The sequence below is a fragment of the Nicotiana tabacum genome, chromosome 1 (assembly GCF_000715075.1).
Source record: "Nicotiana tabacum cultivar K326 chromosome 1, ASM71507v2, whole genome shotgun sequence".
Classification (NCBI taxonomy): Eukaryota; Viridiplantae; Streptophyta; class Magnoliopsida; order Solanales; family Solanaceae; genus Nicotiana; species Nicotiana tabacum.
In genome coordinates, this window is record NC_134080.1 from 68,332,211 (window position 1) to 68,349,499 (window position 17,289).

Below are 17,289 nucleotides of genomic sequence, written 5' to 3' on the forward strand. Positions count from 1 at the left end.
CCTAATTCTCTGGTAATACAAACTAGTCTAAGAGTTAATTACTCTAGGTGCCCTAACGCACGATAATCCGTTAGGTGGCGACTCTTCAAATACCCAAATTTCCAAAAGGAAATGAGTTATTACCCCCATGAATGTCAAAACCCGAACTTCTCTCTCCGCGGAGGGAAAAAGGGGGTGCGACAATCCTTCTTGTACCTATGATATCTCAAGCAAACCCTTCTCATCATACCTAAGCCATCTGAACACATCCCACAGTCACATCATACTCATCATATAATCATGCACGCACTCACCGAGATATAAGTCTCGCTCCCAAGGGCACTACCGGACATATAAGTCCAAAAGCACATGCTCACACATCTGGAACCACCGAGCCCAAGCGACGATCAAAACCTGACCTCAAGTCCTCCAGACTAGCCCATCATAAAACATAGAAAACACATCTCGCGCCTTATCCATAAAATCATAAGCCGTCGATGCATAGCTGATACCGCTCGCTCATATGCGTATACGAGTAAGTGTAAGGAATTCAAAGAGTTATGCTTCAAGTTGAATCAATTTCGCATGATAAGGAATGAAATATGGAAAGTTTATCCTACATGCCATGTAGCCTCCCGAACATAGGTATGGACGTCATCATACCGATTTGCAAGACTCTACTACAAACTTGCTCATGACTTGTAGAACCTATGAACCTAGAGCTCTGATACCAACTTGTCACGACCCAAAACCCAACTAATTGTGATGGCACCTAACCCAACCCGTTAAGTAAGCTAATTAACAATAATCCAATTCAAATAAGATTTACTGAGAAAATAAATGATGAAATAGTTGAACTTTTATACAACAACCTCATGAGTGATAGTACGAATCATGAGCTTCTAAGATTGAGGGTTTACAAAGCTGGTATGAAATAAATACATCATTTGTTCGAAATATACATAAACAGATTTATAAATCTAAAGCTACCGAGAACAAGAGGCAGCTATAATCTGAATGCATGTATATCTTCAATGCCAGCTCCCGCCATACACAGTAATATCAGCTCCAAAATCTACACGCAATATGCTGAAGTGTAGTATAAGTACAACCGACCTCATGTACTCAATAAGTAACAAACCTAACCTTAGGTTAAAAGTAGTGATGAGCTTGGAAAATGATCAAAGTCCAAACCCAATAACCAAAAACAATTTGTAACAATATAATAAAAGTAGTACAAGTAATAACTCAAAGATATGATGCTCAGCTCGTTCACAATTATGGAAGATAAGCATGCTTTTTAGGTATAACAGTAAAACATAAATCTTTTACTAAAATCACCAAAATATATATCAGGAAACTGTGATTTTCCCCAAAAACTTTCAACAAAAAATAAGATATTTCATTCCCAGATAGCTTAAGGAAAGTATACCTCTATGCCTACATGTCAATGTGCATGTGAAGTCATAAATGTCAAAATACCATATAGCATGAGTAAATGCATCTTTATGCATGTCAAATGTAATGCATCACAGTGATGAACTCATGTACTCACACTTTCAGAGTACTCAATCTCACTGTCTCACACTCAATCACTCGGCACACTCAATCACTCGGCACTCGGTACATGCGCTCACTGCTAATATAAGCTAGCATGGCATGTTGTGACGTGCATCCCGATCCCATAATAAATCAATAAAGCTTGTTGTGGCACACGACTCGATGCCATAAAATCACCCTCAACTCGTCCCTCAGGCCCCAAGTCAGTCATCAATCTCTCCAGTTTTTCGGGCTTACAAATCTCATGTCAATCAACACAAATAATGATAACATGATGTAACAATGAATAATGAACAGAGATTGAGATATGATAAGCAAATGAAGAATCATGACTGAGTATATGATTATAGTTAGAGCAGATATGTCACGACCCCAATTTCCCACCTTGGGATATCGTGATGGCACATAGTCTCTAAGATAAGTAAGCCTTTTGATTATTAAAAGGATTTAACTAACTTAACTGCAATACATTAAATAATAACTGTAACAACATAGTTGAACCAACATCGGTCATACAATCCCAAAACTGATCGTACAAGTCATAAGCTTTTCTAAGAGTAACTAGAAATAACAAGTACATCAATGTCCCGGAATAATAGTAAACAGTGGAAATAAAAGACGACAGAAGGTGACTTCGGGGCCTGTGAACGTCGAGAAAGTATAACTTAAAGTTTCCAGCCACCCAGACATAAGTCTTAAAACCAACTTAATCAGAAGTACTTGGATCTGCACAAAAATGTACAGAAGTATAGCATGAGTACACAACAACAGTACCCAGCAAGTATCAAGCCTAACCTCGATAGAGTAGTGACGAGGCTAGGTCAAGATACCTACCAGACATGTAAACATGTGCAGGATATAACATAAATCTAACAATGGAAGAACATCAATGTAAGACCAACAACGGAAGGATCACAAATTCATGACCAACAGTGAAAATAATATAAGCACAAATGGCAGCAAGAAATAACTAGGTAATAAAGCAACAACGTAGTTAGAATACAGATGAAATATGAATAAACTCAAGTAAGGAAAATTGATGACAACTCAATTAATCAAACTGTTCCTAATGAATGGATTATAGCAAGAATTACCCAACGTACCACTCCTCGTATTCACAAATTATGAATCACAACTTCTAAATCTTATACGTATGGCACCTAGTGCCCACAATAGCAATCACCTTCGCATGCAAAGTCCTCGTGCTACCATGTACATCGTATTTGTATCAATATCAACTAAGATGATCGAGGGGTAAATTTAAACACAATAGAATACAATTCCAAACTTGAATAAAGTAAAGCGTCAAATGACATATTAAATTTATTTTAGGATTCAAATAAAGTAAAATAAAGGAGAGGTTGTACAACTAGAGTATCGGATGAGCTTAGTTTGGAAATTAATGAGATGAAGTAAATATATCGTATTTAAACAAAGTAAAATATCAATTAAGTTTAACGAGTTAAATATAAAATTTGTTAAAAATAAAATGTAATAGCAATGTTTAAGAAAAGTACACAACAATGAGGTGATGAGTAAAATTTGAGGATCCAATTAAAGCAAAAATGTGATAACTATTTGAATTAGTAAGCACCGAGTGAGATATGTGTTTCATTTCGAAAGACACACAAGTGAAATACCTTAAGAATTCTTTTATTTAAAATTGCTAAATTACCAATAAGTCGATCGGATATGAGATAATGACCACATGCACAAAAATTCACCTTGACTACCAATTTATTAAGAAATAACGAAGTCACAAATCGGCATGTTAAAGCAACATAACAAATCACGTAGAATGCATGACTCACACAAGAAGTCAATATCATTCCATTACTAGAATACTAATAATTAACCAAATACAATCCAAATAGAAATGAAATAATTTAAGAAACAACAATAATCATTCATCCGATAAACCGTTCTAACATGAAATGTACCATGAGAATTACAATCGGGGTAAATTTACTATCACAACCATTACCATATATAAATCCACTGCGGCGTGCAACCCGATCCCACCTATATTATATCATCAATCCTTATCACTCCATATCATATCTTTTCACATTATTTCATTACCATTGCGGCGTGCAACCCACTCCCTAAATAATATGAATTAAGCAAACAAACTACAACCAACTACGGCGTATCAACAAATCAACGCAACAACGAAGCTACACAAAGAAGTCACAGTGGATGAAAAAGTTACTTGATAACTCGCAAAATCAAATAGCAAGAAATGACAATTCACAAACCAAGACACGATTTTCGAGAATCAATTAACAATGAAGGCATGTAACAAGTAAGGCATGATGCGGCATGTAGACCGATCCCATAAATGTCACTCACAACTCGGCCCTCGGGCCACAACTCAGTCATTAATTTCTCCAGTCTCTCGGGCTAACAAATCTCATGCCAATCAGCCCAAACAATGATAACATGATGTAACAATGAATGATGAACAGAGACTGAGATATGATATACAAATGAAGAATCATGACTAAGTATATCATTACAGTTAGAGCAGATAACTCAAAACAATAGAAAGTTTTTTAAGGTCTCAACAGAAGCACATAGCCTAAATATGATTTCTAACATGTTTCACATCTCATATAATCAAACAAGGAGAACATGGATGTAACAATATATAACAACAAAATAAGCCTGGTCACAGTCTAATAGTCAACTAGAATCATGATTTCCCCCGGTGCACGCCCATATTCTCGTCACCTAGCATATGTGTCACCTCAATACACCTCTTATAACATAGTTCTCAAGGTTAAATACCCTCAAATCCAAGTTTAGATATGTTACTTACCTCGAACAAGCTGAATCCAATACTTGGCTAGCCAAACAATACTCTAGAAATGACATCTCGAGCGTAACAACCTCCGAATGACTCGAAACAAACCAAAAGAAACTCAAATACATCAAAAAATACCTAAAGAAACAAGCACAAATGATAAAAGTCGAATCATTACACATTTATTCAAAGTCAACCAAGATGTCAAAATTAGACCTGCACCTCAGAAACCGACAAAACTTACAAAATTCGACAACCCATTCAATTACAAGTACAACCATACTAATTTCACTCAAATCCGACTCTGAATCGATGTTCAAAACTCAAAAACCACAATTTCTCTTTAAATTTATAATCCAAATGACAAAATCAAAGATAGAATAACGATATATAATCAAAACCGAGTTGTAAACACTTACCCCAATCCATGTGATGAAAATCCTCTCAAATATCGCCCAAAATCAAGCTCCAAATCTTAAGTTGTGATAAATAAATACATGACCTCGATAATAGTGAGTCTGCCAGGTACGTCGCACCTGCGACCAAATTCTAGCTTCTGTGAAATTGCATGTGCGGACCAACCTTTGCTTCTACTAAAAAGCACTAACTCGGCATCCATCTGTCACGACCCTAAAACTGACCCGGTCGTTATGGTGCCTATCGTGAAACTAGGCCAGCCGACACAATTTCCGAATTAACCATTATTCAATAAATGTCATTTTTAAGCCTTTAATTAATCAACTATTTCATAATGTAAGAATAAATGAACAGTGCGGAATAAATACACTAGCCCGGTATCGGGGTGTCACAAGTCACGAGCATCTACTATGGTCTGAATACAACGAAGAGTCTGAAAATATACTAAAAACAGTCTAACGAAGAAAAAGGGAGAAGAGCAGGGCTGCGAACGTCGGGCAGCTACCTTGCTAACTCCGATGACTGTACCACTGAGCAATCAACACCCGCTACCGGGTTCAGAAATACCTGAATCAGCACACAAGGTGTAGGGAGTAATGTGAGTACGCCAACTCAGTAAGTAATACAAGTAAATAAAAGCTGAGCAGTAAGAAAATATGTAAACCACGTTATAACGCTACAGCAAATACAGTACATTTCCAAAACAATACAGAAATTATTTATTTCGTAAATCAAACTCAGTTTCAGTAAAAACACTTTCCTTTTTAAAACATCTTCCAATAGTTTCAAACAAGTGATAAAATAGTGAGTAAAAATGATAGAAATGTAAGCAGCCCCTCGGGCAAAATATGTACCATACACCGCCCCTCAAGCAAAATATCAACAGAACTAGCCCCTTGAACTACCTCACAATCACTCGTAATCAGCCCATCGGGCATAACATGAATCAATAATCTCCCCTCGGTCAAAACACGGATCAAGGACATCCCCTCGGGCAACAACATGAAACAACAATAGCCCCTCGGGCAATATCACATCTCACACTGGGTACCCGCGCTCACTAGGGGTGTGCAGACTCCGGAGGGGCTCCTACAGCCCAAGCGCTATAACAAGCCATCTCGTGGCATATCAAATAGGCCCTCGACCTCATAACAAGCCATCTCGTGGTATAACAAATCAGGCCCCCGACCTCATAATCATGAATCAGTAACAACTTGTTGTGGCGTGCAACCCGATCCCGTAATATCCTCACAACACAGGCCCTCGGCCTCACTCAGTCAGAAATATCTCAAGCCACTCGGGCAACAGTAAAACATGATGCTCAGCCCAAAATGTCATTTAAAATATAAAAACGGAGTAAATACGGCTGAGTTATAAAAACAGTAGAATACAGCATGACTGAGTACAAATATAAAGTTAAAACAGTGAGGAATAGTAGTAAAAATCCCCTAAAGGCCCAAAACAGTTGGCATGAGGCCCAAATATGGCATTCAGCCCAAAACATGATAATACATTCCAAAACACAATGATATCAAACAGTTTTCAATCAAATACGCAACTTAACAGTCGTACGGGACGGCCCAAGTCACAATATCCAGTGGTGCACGACCCCACGCTCGTCATCTAGCATGTGCATCACCTCAAAGTAGCACAACGATGTAAAATCTGGGATTACATACTCTCAGGACAACATTTACAATTATTACTTACCTCAAATCGGTCAAAACTCTAGCCCGCGATGTCTTTGTCTCTCGAATCGACCTCCAAATTCTCCAAATCTAACCAAAATTAGTATATTATCGTCAATATACGCTAAAGGAACAAAGCTCAAGCGAAAATAATCAAATTAACTCAAAAATACCGAAATTGGCTCAAACCCTACCCCCGGGCCCACGTCTCGTAATGCGATAAAAATTACAAAATTGGAAAACCCATTCGCTCACGAGTCTACCCATATCAAATTCACCAAAATCCGACATCAAATGTCATCCAAATCCCCAAAATCAACTCTCCAAACCTTCCTCCATTTTTCCCAATTTTAACCCCAAATTCCCAAATTAAATGATAAGAATCAAGACATAATCATAAGATTTTAACCAAATTTGAGTGAAGAACACTTAACCCAATCAATCCTCTGAAAATCCCTTCAAAAATCGCCTCAATCAGAGCTCCATATCTCCAAAAATGCAAAAATGGCTGAAATCCTCGTAATAGAGTACTTTATAATCTACCCAAGCATTTACCCTATGTTATCGCGAACAAACTAATGTGATAGTGAAGAACAAAATTTTCCAGCCCTTATTTTACCCTATGCGATGGCGGCCATTCCCCCGCAATCGCGTAGAACAAATTTTTCCAACAGCCTTCTCCAACTCTTCCGGATAGCCACTAGTATAATGGTTATAACTTTTTGTACAAAATTCCAAATTATAATTGGTTTAACTTTATGAAAATTAGATATCAAGGGATACAATTTTCATTTTTGGATCATCTTCAAATTCCTTATAGATTGTGAGATATAGGCTTCCAAAGTCGGGTCAATGCAGCAGAGATGTTACTCTATGCGAACGAGGGAAGACTTATGTGATCGCATAGCACAACTCCATTTTTTCCAAATTTTCTCTATGATAATGCTGTTAGATCTATGCTAACGCACTGTACACCCCCTGAAGCCAAAAACCAGCAACTAGAAATGGTCTGAAACCACCCCGAAACTCACCCCAGGCCCTCAGGACCTCAACCAAACATTCCAACACATCCCATAACATCATTCAAACTTGTTCCAACCTTCAGAACACTCAAAACAATATCAAAACATTGAATCACCCTCGGATTCAAGCTTAAGAATTCCAAAACTTTCGAATTCCGAATTCAATCAAAAAGTGTATCAAACCTCGTTCGAATGACCTAAAATTTTGAACACACGTCACAAATGACACAACGGACCTACTCTAATTTCCGGAATTCCATTCCGACCCCGATAAATTTTCACTGCCGATCGAAATGCCGAATTTTCAATTTCGTCAATTCAAGCCTAAATCTATCACGGACCTCCAAAATACATTCTGAGTGCGCTCCCAAGTCCAAAATCACTAACGGAGCTAACCAAATTATAAAAATCCAAATCCGAGATCGAATACTAAAAAGTCAAAACTTGGTCAAACCTTTCAAATTTAAAGTTTCAAACTGAGAATTATTCTTCCAAATCTATTCTGATTATCCTGAAAACTGAAACTGACGATTTACATAAGTCATATACAACACAGGGGGCTAGTCATACCCGAAAACTGGCGAGCAAAATGCAAAAGCTCAAAACAACCGGTCGAGTTGTTACACCATTGCTTCTGCGATTGTCACTTCGCTTCTGCAGTCACGCTCTTACGCATATAGAACTGCACCTGCAGTCGCGCAGATGCGCTCCTGCACCTGCACATGTGGCCTTCATACACAGCATGACTTTTCCACTTTTGTGATGACATGTATGCATCTGCGGACCCGCATCAGCGTCCAAACTTCCGCAGATGCAGAAACACTATCAACAACACTACTTCAGCAATGCAACATGAAACAAAATGATCTGAACCACATCTAAAACTCACTTGATCCCCTCGGGACATTATCCGAACATGCCAACGAGTCCCATAACATAACACGGACTTACTCGAGGCCTCAAATTACTCATAACAACATCAAAACCACGAATCGCACTTCAAATCAAACTTAATTAATTTTTAACTTCCAAAACTCGTGCCGAGCCATATCAAATCAACTCGAAATGACCTTAAATTTTTCAAACAAGTCCCACATGACATAACAAAGCTATTCTAATTCCAGGAACTACAATCCGAGCCTGATATCATCAAAGTCAACTTTTGGTCAAACTTATGAACATTTCAAACCTTTAAATTGCTAACTTTTGCCAAATAGTGCCGAAACTTCCATGCAAATCCGGGCATACACCCAAGTCCAAAATCACCATTCGGACCAAATGGAACCATCAAAACTCCAGTCCGAGGTCAAATACTCAATAGTCAAACTAAGTTAACTCTTCCAACTCAAAGCTTCAAACATGAATTTTATTCTTCCAAACTAATTCTAAATCGCCCGAAAACTGAAACCGATGATACATACAAGTCATAATACATGATACAGAGCTACTTATTCCCTCAAACCATCGAGCTAAGTGCAAATGCTCAAAACAACCCGCCGGGTCGTTATACGGGCGTATAACCATATGGCCTTGTGACTGCTAAACCGGTGTAGCCATGTAACTATGTGCAGGATTATGTGGAGCTAGTGGGTTATATCCATGTGGTGGAGAATGGTAAGAGTACTGCTGGAAGGGCGAATGGTAGGTAGTGTGATGAGTAAATGGATGTGGAGGAAAAGATGTGTGCTTAGAAGATTATTGTCGACCATCAGCAGTGGAGGGATGCAAGTGTGGAGTGGAAGGAAACGAAGGTGTAGCACTATCCTCATGATCAATAGGCTTCTTATCCTTCCTATACCTACCTCGACCCCTACCGGTCATCTATATAAATTAAAGAAAATGTTAGAATTGAGAATATAAATCTATATAAGCTGAGAGTGCTTGAAAAACTAACATGCTAGTCGTCTTCGAAATATCCTTCCTCGTCTGAAAATTCTTCCTCTTCACTTATCTCATTTTCATCAGGTGATTCTTCGTTCTCATTTTCTATTGTTGTTATTTCCTCCATATCAACTTCTTCTAATATGCATTGAGGATGCTCCAAATCATCTTCTAACTGATCGTCCACCATTTGGTTAACACTTGAGGTATTATTTTGGTAAGCAACATCTAGCACATTCTCAACTTTCACCCTAATAACATGCTTAATTTTGATTACAACCAACCAATCAGACTTATCTCTCCGCAATGGATATGGAGCATAATACACTTGCCTAATATTTTCTGCAATTATAAAAGGATCATAGTGATCATACTCTTGGTTTTTATTAACCTAAATTATGTTGTACTGCCAGTGTACATTTATACCTCTTCTAGGTGTAGGGTCAAACCGCTTGCATCAAAAAAGTATGATCTTCTTATTTGGCCAACCTGAATATGATAATTCTAGAATTTATTTGATCACACTATAATAATCATTTTTTCGATCATGGTTGCCTTCATCACCTTTAACACACACCCCACTGTTATTGCTTTTTATACTTGGAGCATTCCTCGGTGTGAAATTTGTAATCATTCACAAAATACATAGACATAGTTGTAACCATAGGTGCAAGTCCCCAAGATATATCTTTTCAAAAATTGATTAACACCATTGTTTGGATTATTGACCTACATGTAGTGTTAAAAAAATCACAAGTGAGCAAGTATATTCAAAAGTGAGAAAATATGTATATTCACATGTGAGTGAGTATGTAAGATTCACTTACACACTCTTTAAACCACGCCTCAAATGTAGAATATACAGTATTATGGCCAAATTGACTCATGAAGTCACTGAGCGACACATTAAAAATTTTATTAGTTGCATCAACCTAATTAAATAACAGTCTATGTAAATTAATAATACGCCAACACTTACTTAGAAAGGGTTGAACTTCCGGACAATTTAGCAATACATGATTTGAAGTTGATTTGTACTCCATACTTCTTAGGCCCATTTTTTATCGATCTTTAGAACCTCGTCCTAGTTTATTGGATATGGACATTGGTGGATATAATGGATCATTCTCAATCATGATATTGTGCCGATTGGGCCTATTTCTAGAACATGGCATATGACTCTCAAAGTAGAAAGAACAAAAAGGGGCAGTTTTCTTTGCAAGATAGGCTTCACATATAGATCTTTCAATCGTATTTCTCTATTTAAAAAATCACTTACACTTGTCGATAGTCCTGCACATTATCATATTAGACGATAAGGTTAAAGAAAATTACAAGAATGGATCAAGGTTTGATCATTACCTCTCAAATGGATATATCCACCTGATTGAACCGGCCCTCCAAGTCGTGCCTCGTGTACAAGGTGAATTGGAAGGTGTTCCATCACATCAAAGAAACCACATGAAAAAATCCTTTCCAGCTTATTACTGATTACAGGAATATTCTGATTCATTTGAAATAAGTTTTCTTCCCTTAATGTGGTAGAACATAAGTCTTTAAAGAATAAACTTATCTCTGTGATGGGTTTCCAGATATTTCAGACAAATCACAAAATGCAATAGGGATTAAAGTTTTCATGAAGATATGACAGTCATGACTTTTTATTTGAGTCAGCTTTTCTTCAACCATATCGGCACATTTTCTCAGGTTCGAGCCATAGCCCTCAGGCATCTTTAGGTTTTTAACCCACTCACAAATCTATCGTCTTTGTTCCAAAGTGAATGTGTAGTTGGCCTTGGGTTTGAATACCTTACCATTGTTCGCAGACTACAAATGTAATTCAGTCCACCTGCAATATTTTTATAAGTCCGGTCTAGCCTTTGGGTTATCTTTTATCTTATTCTTATCATCCATCACTATGTTGAACAAACTGTCAAAATAGTTCTTCTCAATATGCATGACATTAAGATTGGGTCGGACAAGATTATCCTTCCAATGTGACAACTCTCAAAATATACTCTGTTTTATTCAGTTATGGGTAACACCATATCTAGGAAATCTAGAAGGTGGGGGCTCGGTAACTTTCATGAAGTAGGTAGTCTGGTGAGTGAGGACTTTGTGTTCACTGTTCAATTGTAGACCGTATTATTTGCCTATATTTGTTCTCACCATTTACTTACCATATTTCATACTTGTCTACCTTATTATATTTGATTTTTTGGACTACTAGTAAGTGTCGTTGTCGATCCCTCGTCACTATCTCTTCGGGGTTAGGATAGATACTTATTGGGTACGCGTTGAATTACGGACTCACGCTACTCTTATGCACTGTATGTGCAGGTACTGAGTCATGTATATTAGGTGGTCATCCTGGCGCATTGGCGTAGCTGCTGAGTTGACTTTATAGTGAGTTGCATTCTACGCTACGATTCGCAGCACAAAGAGTCCCCATCTTATTCAGTTATTATATCTTGTCTATTTTGTATTCCAGATAGATGTTGTGGTAGTGTTATATTATTCTAGTAGATGTTCATGCACTTGTGGCACCCGATTTTTGGGATGTTCTAGAATTTGTTTATGATTTTGCTTAACATTGACACACGTTTACTTTATATGTTATTTAAATGGTAACCTATAATTTTAATGCATTAATTTCTTTATCTAATAAGATTCATGATTTCAAAAAATAATAAAATGAACAATTAAGTTGGTAGTTCACCGTTAGCTTGCCTGACGACGACGTTGGACGCCATCATGACATATAGTGGGAATATAATTAAGACTCTCTCTCTCTCTCTCTCTCTCACACACACACACACAATAAAACTTAGACTCGATAGCTCATACAATAAAACTCAATAATTAATTTACTAAGACTGTAAGTATGTCCGGGCATCTTGTCAGTTAAAATCAAGAATTATGCATGTTCTAGGTTAAATAAAGTGATAAAAAATATATCCTAGGTTAATCGAATATTATTGAATTTCAATTGATCCACTGATCAAGTATCCGAGCAAAGTACTAATTAAGTGATCGAGAATAACTAGATTATCACATAAAACATCGATTGTATAATCTAGTTATTCTCAATTGATCCACTGATCAACTATAAAGGATGTCACATCGCCTAATAACTAGATTATCACATAGAGAAAATCAAGCATCGTGCGTGTTGCATTCATGCCTTTTAGAGAAATACCACTTATTATGATAGAGAATAATAAAATAGTAAAGAAGAATATTCCATTTAATATGTATTGCATTGTCAACAATAAACTATTAAATTTACAATTCAATTGTTTTAGGTTTATTTTAGACCCACTTTTAGCATAAAAGGGTCCATTATACGATTAGAACATATTATTTTTTGTGTTCAATTCGTATTTCTAGTTTGTATATATAAATTTTATTTGTATTAATTATACATGATTATATATATAATATTTATCGGCTATTTTTAATGTAAATAATTGGATTAATTCTTCTTTTCTTTTCCTCCTATAGCTGACATTTCTTGAGCTTTGTTCTTCTTGGCTCTTTTGGTGTTACTAATGTGTTGCACTAGTGGTTGTCGGTCACTGCATTCATTTACTGGTGTAGAATAATAAGGGGTATCTTGGTTCGAAAATAAGTTATACATGGATTGGTAATACATAAATTAATAATATATGGACTAATAATATAGAAATTATTTTTTATTGTGTATTTGGTTCATTTACTAAAATTGGATATACAAGATATCATTTAGAATATTTATTTATTTTTTAAACTAAACGATTATGAGTTTACAATAATATCTTTGGATACTTGACTTTCAGAGGCTTCTAAGAAAAAAGATAAGGATATTTTTGTCCTTTGTTGTTTTATCCATGTATAAATTATATATGAATTAGTTATTCATGTTGATAGTGGTCTAAAGTTATACTAAAATTGGTGTATAACTTTACACAAGGATTAACTATACATTAATAGAAAATATATACCAAACATGAAATAACTATAACAACTCCCTTACACCATAATTATTTCTTTCCATACACCATACCAAAGGGGTTTCGGGTTGGATCTTGTGTGCTAAATGATGTAAGCTTTCAAGCTTATTGGGCTTGGTAAGGAAAACCTTAGGCCCATTATTTAAAATGAGTCGACAAATTTAGGCCGTGAATTTACGTAAAAATAGTACGGGCCAAGCAGTTTTCAGACTGGTCATTCAAAAATAGTCAACGTTTGCAAAGTTATTAAAAAATAGTCACTATTTTACTGCAACACGGAAAGTTTCAGCATAATATACTGAAGATCGGTGCACCTGTGTATGAACTTCTAGCATATTATGCTGGAACTCCAACACAAGGAAAGTTCCAGTATATTATGCGGGACCGGTATATTATACTGGAACTGCAGTATAATATACTGGAGTTCCACTATACTTATACTGGAATTCCAATATATTATACTGGAGTAGTTTTCCAGATTTTGAATAGTATTTTCGTTCAGATTTATCTTTACATGAAAAGTGGCTAAATTTCAATTACTGTTGAAACTGTGGCTATTTTTGAATAACCACTTGTAAATTTGGCTATTTTTGAATTTCTCCCTGAATTTACGGCCATAGTTAGGGGTATCTTCAGGCAGCACCGGTGGCCACAAAGGATACTGGTGGTGGAATGCCGTTGTACAAGGTAAAGTGGAAGCGAAGAAGGTGGCTTACCTGCGGTTAGTGAGGAGCACTGGCGAGGAGGAGAAGAGAGCGAACATTGTGAGATATAAGGTAACTAGAAAGGAGGCAAAGATGGCAGTGACGGAGGCTAAGACGGCAGCTTTTGCTCGTTTGTATGAGGAACTAGGGAACAAAGGCGGGGAGAAGAAGTTACTCCGACTCGCTAAGGTGAGAGAGAGGACGGCTCGGGATCTGGACCAAGCGAGGTGCATAAAAGATGATGATGACAAAGTTTTGATGGGGGATGACCAGATTAAGAGGAGATGGCAGACCTACTTTCATAAACTTCTAAATGAGGAAGGGGATCAGGATATTGTACTAGGTGAATTGAGGAATGCCGACAGCCCCCATGAACTAAGTGATTGTAGGGACATTGAGGTCGATGAGGTCATGGAGGCAATGCGTAAGATGAGAAGGGGCAGAGCTACCGGACCAGATGAAATTCCGGTTGAGCTTTGGAGGTGTGTGGGTAGAGCAGGCTTGGAATGGCTTACTAAGTTGCTTAATGTTATATTCAAGACTAATAGGATGCCCGAAGAGTGGAGGTGGAGTACAATGGTCCCGTTGTATAAGAACAAAGGCGATATCCAGATCTGTAACAACTATAGGGGTATTAAATTACTAAGTCATACCATGAAAGTCTGGGACAGAGTGGTAGAAATGAGAGTGCGAAGGACGGTGTCTATTTCAGACAACCAGTTCGGGTTCATGCCGGGGCGATCTACCACAGAAGCTATCCACCTTATTAGGAGGATGGTGGAACAATACAGGGATAAGAAGAAGGATATCCACATGGTGTTTATCGATCTAGAGAAAGCGTACGACAGGGTTCCTAGGGAGGTCTTATGGAGATGCTTAGAGGCTAAAGGGGTCCCGGTTGCCTACATTAGGGCGATTAAGGACATGTATGATGGAGCTAAGACTCGGGTTAGGACAGCAGGAGGCGATTCCGATTATTTTTCGGTTATTACGGGGTTGCACCAAGGGTCTGCGTTCAGCCTTTTCCTATTTACCCTGGTGATGGATGCTATAACGCATCATATTCAAGGGGAGGTACCATGGTGCATGCTATTTGCTGATGACATAGTCCTAATCGACGAGACACAACGCGGCGTCAGCGAGAGGTTAGAGGTTTGGAGACATGCCCTTGAGTCCAAAGGTTCCAGGTTGAGTAGGACGAAGACGGAATACCTTGAGTGCAAATTTGGGGCAGAGCCGACGGAAGCGGGAGTGGAAGTGAGGCTTGATTCTCAAGTCATCCCTAAGAGGGGTAGTTTCAAGTACCTGCGGTCGTTTATTCAGGGGACCGGGGAGATCGACGAGGATGTCACATACCGTATAGGGGTGGGGTGGATGAAATAGAGGTTAGCGACGGGAGTCCTGTGTGACAAGAAAGTGCCACCGTTACTGAAAGGTAAATTTTATAGGGCAGTGGTTAGCCTACTATGTTGTATGGGACCGAGTATTGGCCGGTGAAGATCTCACACATCCAGAGGATGAAAGTTGCAGAGATGAGGATGTTGAGGTGGATGTGCGGGCATACAAGGAAGGATAAGATTAGAAATTAAGATATTCGAGAGAAGGTGGGTGTGCCCCCCATGGAGGACAAGATGCGGGAAGCAAGACTCAGATGGTTCGGGCACATTTAGAGGAGGAACACTGATGCACCGGTGAGGAGGTGTGAGCGACTGGCTGTGGTGGGTACGAGGAGAGGTAGAGGGAGACCTAAGAAGTATTGGGGAGAGGTGATCAGGCAGGATATGGCGCGACTTAGGGTTACTGAGGACATGGCCCTAAACAGGGAATTATGGAGATCGAGCATTAAGGTTGTAGGTTAGGGGAAATTGTGATTTCTTTTTTTTTCCTACAGCGCACTAGAGTGAGACTAGCCAGTTAGGAATTAGTCTTAGGATGCTATTGATCAGCTACTGATTATGGGCTTTATCTGCTGTTTATTAGTATACCTTACATCTTTCTCGTATTTCTTATATCTCTTATATTGCTGTTATTTTGTTATTTTATGGTATTTATGTTATGTTATGGATTTTATGGTATTTTATGTTATTTTATTATGAGTCTATTGATAGTACTAATATAGTGTCTCTTGTTGCCTTCTTGAGCCGAGGGTCTCCTGGAAACAGCCTCTCTGCCCCTCGGGGTAGAGGTAAGGTCTGCGTACATATTACCCTCCCCAGACCCCACTTGTGGGATTACACTGGGTTGTTGTTGTTGTTGTATATTAGTGATAGTAGAAACTTGCACCTAGAAGATCTATCCTTAATGCTTTCTGGTGTTTCAGGTGATTGTACTCAAATCTTTTGGAACAATTAACCTAAATAATTATTCATCTAACCACTTAAATTAAAAATAGTCTCGAATGTAAAAAATATGTATAATCTATATCTATCTATCTATCTATACTATATTAAAAGCACGAAAACCTTTAGGGAAATATCGTTCGCCTTTTTTACCCTTTTAAGATAGAGTTCACACTAGAAAAATTAGTCTTTTCATTATTTTCCTATTATTTAGGAATAGTCATTAATTTTTTCCCTAATGTTTAGAAATAATTATTTAATTATTTTCCTAATATTTAGGATCTTAATTTTCAATTCCTTCAAATTCTAAAATTGAATACTTTAAACAACATTTAAATTTAGGAATATTAAATAAGCACTTTCAATTATAAATAGGATAGTTTCGACAACTTTCAATTTAGGTATTTTTTTCTTTCTTTTTCTTCTAACTTTGTAGACCGCTTGCCTTTTATTTTATTATGAGGTAGTACTAAATCTTTTCAAAGATATAATTTTCGGAGTACAAATTATCTCATTGAGTAATATTAAAGCATTTACCATTTTATACATGAAAATAAAATACTAAAAAAGAAAATAAGATTACAATTTGCCGAAAAATCGTTTATATATGTTTATGAAAGTAAAAAATAAATGCAACAAAATAAGAAATCATAAATTTAAAAAAAAAAAGCAAAATGTTTTTATAAATTTTGTAATAAAAAGTTAAACAATTTAAATATATTTTTGAATCAAATTGGACTTAATTTTTAAAAGTCTTTATTTAAATGAGAAATGATTATAGACACACAAGAAAGTTAAAACACAACATATGTAAGAATTGATGACAAGAATAAATTCTAATTTTGATCAACTTGAATTTCATATTACAAATCCTTCCAAGATAGTATGAACGTAGCCCTTT